This window comes from Ostrinia nubilalis, chromosome 23 (assembly GCF_963855985.1).
Source record: "Ostrinia nubilalis chromosome 23, ilOstNubi1.1, whole genome shotgun sequence".
Classification (NCBI taxonomy): domain Eukaryota; kingdom Metazoa; phylum Arthropoda; class Insecta; order Lepidoptera; family Crambidae; genus Ostrinia; species Ostrinia nubilalis.
Genome location: NC_087110.1, coordinates 12,409,045 through 12,413,756, shown reverse-complemented (window position 1 = coordinate 12,413,756; position 4,712 = coordinate 12,409,045).

Here is a 4,712-nt window from a genome sequence, read left to right as displayed (position 1 = left end):
CACCTCTTTCTGTACTCTATTTCGTTCGTTTCAGCCAAATGACGTCCACGGCTGGACAAAGGCCTCCCCCAAGGTTTTCCATAATGAACGGTCCTGCGCTGCCCGCATCCAGGCTCTTCCCGCGACCTTTACCAGATCGTCGGTCCACCTAGTAGGTAGGCCCACGCTATGTCTGCCAGCTCGTGGTCGCCACTCGAGAACTTTCCTGCCCCAACGGCCATCGTCTCTACGAGCTTTGTGCCCCGCCCACTGCCACTTGGTTCTTTATTTAGAGTCTGTGCAACAGTGTATTTTGATATTTATCTGAAAAAATCGTGCGATGTAAAGGCCCTAAGTCAAGGTAGAGTGCGGGTCGAGATGCGTCCTTGTTGCGACTATAAAGTTCACTGCCGCTGCTTGTCGGCGGCTTGTTACTTGATACTTCATAACTAGTCTGTATCAATTACTGAATCCTTTATAATAAAATTATCAATCCTTTATAATAATCATTAAGTCATAATATTTAACTAAAAAATATAACTTGTATGCGTACCGTGTTTTTCAAATAGGCACGACGTTTCTTGGCTGGATTGCACTATTTTTCTTTACAAAATCAAACGTCAAAAATCTGCCAAACTTCATACAAAAAATACCGGTTACAGTTACGGTAAAAGTTAGGTTTTACAATCTCATTTAGGCGTTAATTTTATAAAAGAGTATATTCTTGACATGCCTCAAATAATACCAATTTGTGTCAATTTGTTCTCTACAATCTAAGGTTTTACAGTAGCTGTTATAGTTCAACCGATCACTCCATTTAGTTTAGTTATATTTACCTTAACCTTTTTCTACTAAACAATTGACCTATTGTTACATACCTCGCATAGTACACAAATGATAGGCATCCAAACTATTCATAATTATTTATAGTAGGGACTAAACAACACTAAAATAAACAAACAACTGTTGACTGCATCACATAGTTCAAAGGAGATACTACGAGGTACTATGAATACGAAAGACGTTAGGTAATTTTATTGTTTTTGTTTCAGTAAAAAACATACCTCAGCCTTGTAACTTGTAGTAAAAATAACACAAAATGTCCTTTGCAGCCCTCTCTGTAGATTCTTCAGTAGCGATGGGCATTTGTTTCATTTCTTTAACTCAAGCATCGACTATTCATGACTCAGAGTGACGAGGACCAACTCCACTCTCACGTTTCACCTTAAAGAAAAAAAAAAGTTTATTTAGTTTAAAATTGTTTCTTTTCGGCTTCGTTCGTCATTACTGCTAGTACACATTTATTGAATACTCCACCGCTCGTCTCTCATGGGGCCTCGAAGACAAGGGACTGTTGCAAGACAGATTCGCACAGCGCATTGCCTCGGCCTTTGACACAAAAGGGGCGTTTGGTAATGAGAAAACCCCAACGTGTCCAACATTGTGACACTTTGAATTGGACCATATTCATTGTGTACTATGTTAATAAGTACGAGTATAGAAGACTAATTGACTAGTGTTTCTATTGCACAATTTCTCTAAAACACAACTTCACTTTTTTTTTTAAACAATTACTAATAATCCCTTTAACCCCTAAGCTTACCACGAAGCTAAATATGCGTGTGTTACGAGTGGTTTAAAGAGAAATACTCCTCTTGCAATAGAGCATAAATACTTAAAATCAGCATGAACGTTCAAATAGAAATTGCATAGTAAATTCCTTTGTATTTACGTTACTTTATCCCATAACAAATCGCCAAAGGCACCAGTTGCTTTCATAGATTGAGAAAACTGCTGTGTGATAGTGATAGTAACAACAGTAGTGTAAAATTAAAAAATAATTAAACGAATTGTTACAATTGATACCTTTTGCCGCCAATGTTGTACGAAAGTGTATCTAATTGGTCAGCTTTTGCAACGCCCTCGAGGTTAATTTGCAATGCGATGGATCAATCGCTAGGCCCGTTTGACAAACAATACCAACCTAATAGTTAATACTGACAGAAGTTGGCGAATTGATTGTAAAGAACAGGGGGAAGATCAACACTGTCTCCTTCTTAAAAAATATTCCTGCCCTGTTGGTTGCCTACTTATTTAACTTTATTAGTAAGTCATAAAATTTCGTCTGGAAATTCAAGCCTACTTTTAGCAAAATGAAATTATTGCAAGAAGTTATTTTTCAATTCCTATCTATTAAAATCTGGGAATCGAACTCGGGGGTCATTTAGTCGATCTGTCTTATCATATGACCACAATTATGAGGATAAAAATTATTTAAGTAAGTGAAACCTACTATAGACCCTTCAATACACATTATTCTCAGTTACTGACTGACTCACTCATCACGAAATCTCAGAAACTACAAGTGCTAGGAGTCTCAAATTTTGCTTGAGGGTTCCTTTTAGAACGTAGGTGCTCACTAAGAAGGGATTTTGCAAAATTCAACCATTATGGGGGTAAAACGGGACCCACGCCTACGAAGTCGTGGGCGGCCGCTAGTAGTAAAATAATCCTTTGTATAATAACTTTACCTTTATGATTCACGATCAGCTAGCCACAATGTGGTTTAGTCCCTTCGAGCGGACGTACATGATTCATATTTATTGCCTTTTCAGTTTTATGTCCACTTGTCAGTGCCAACAAGTACCTGGCACTATCAAAGGAGATTTATGTACGAATTGAATATTAATCGACAAGAGAGTACTTACGTGTAATACAGAAATTAACTGCTGTCGTACTTAAAGTTAAAGCCTGGCACAGTATTAAGGTTCAGCCAAACCAACGAGTGCGGCGATGGCGAATGGCGATCAATGCTTTTAAAGGTTCGGTCAAACCAACGCGATCACACGCGATCAGCCGGCGTGCAGCGATGGCGACCTGACTTAAATGCATTGATCGCCATCGCTGCACGTCGGCTGATCGCGTGTGATCGCGTGGGTTTGGCCGAATCTTAAGTCTGATCGCCATCGCTGCACGCCGGCTGATCGCGTGTGATCGCGTTGGTTTGACTGAACCTTTACGCGTGTAAAATGCATTTAATAAAATTGTTTTCCAATTTGGATTTTTGTTATAATTTAAATAAAGCATTCAATTGTGCTAATAATTTTACCATTTTTGAAAGAGTGCAACATTTTCTAATACTAAAAATAAATCGGTGTGCTATTTTGTTGTCAGCAGTAGTATTTTCGTCATTATAATAATTTATTCGGTAATTTTTATTGTTCCTTCGACTAAGCTGCTTACTACGTGGAAAGTTGATGGTAAAAAGAAATAAAATGTTAAATTAAACTTAATTATAAAACACGTCACAGAAAGATATTTTTTACCGGTTTTGGCTAAAAACCGTCGACGTAATGAAGTAAGTTTCACCGTGTTGCGACAAATTCATTATTAAATACGTCATTATATGCGTCATCGTTTAGCGGGAGAGCTTTGGGCTTTGTCCTAAAACAAAAGCTTTACCGTTTTCTGAAAGTTTCAATTGTTTTTCCAATCACAATAGTGATAATACATTTTGTATGCAGCAAAAACTGTAACGTACAGGAATGTTTTACAATGACTAATACAAGAATACGTCATATTTGGTCAATTTACAGGAATATTTACATTGAAATGAATCAGTATTAAACGAAAGTCATGTTGTATTACAAATATTTAGGCTGGATTGCACCATCTTACTTTAACAGTAATTAAAACCAGTGTTTTTATAGAGTTTGACAGATTTATTGACGTTTGTTAAAGTCAAAGTATAATGGTGCAACTGTAGATAGGAATTAAGCATCAAAAAATTATTAGAAAAGAAAATTAAGTTTCATAATGACCAGCTGCATGACCGTAGGAGTATGTTAATTCTATCACAGTTTTGGTGATAATTATTAATTAATTAATTATGTATTCAGGTTACATATTCAAAGTTCTCTTAATTGTATCACGTTAACTTAATTACTTGTCCTCGATGGAACACGGGGTACGTATAAACACATTCTAAAGAAAGACAAACATATCAATTGGTATGTTTCGTCATCTGTCACGATCTAAATTGCGACATGAGCACTGCATTCTGGAAGCAGCTGTTGGTGTCCTCCTCACATTATGGAGTAATTAAGACGAGTGCGTCACTCAATATATCCCAATTTATTAATCGGTTACAAGTCATAAGCGATTAGAGTTAACTCATTTTAAAAGAATAAAGAATTTGCTCATTTGTAACGAAAAAGGCGCTCTTGTTTCGTGAGAAATAGAGATGATGTTAATGTTATGTCACACCTGATATTATTATGCCTTTGGGTGTATTTTCTTCTCATATCATTGCACGTATTCCCATGTACCATCGGCAACAGTGTTAACTATCCATTGCCTGTCATGTCGTCTCGTTCTATCGCAAAGAATCACCATTTGATGAGAGCGAGAGAAAAAACGGAAATGGATAGTTAACAGTGTGGCCGTGTGTACCTACTCTAATGTAATAACTTTTTTCTTGAGGCTACTATTAACAGTCAAAAACTTGACAAAACGATAGTAATATTTTTCTTTCTTTCTTTCTTTAATAAAAAAAAATACCACTATGAGACGAAGTTCTCCGAAAGCTGCTAATGATGCAGCTTTGTCCCTTCTATTGTTTAAAAAAAGCTCACACCACCGCTCCCGCTAGCTCTTGTAACTCACTCGCTCACTCCTCAATGAGCCACACGAGCGAGTCTAGTCACGTAGCTCAGTTTCACTTCGTCGCGGGC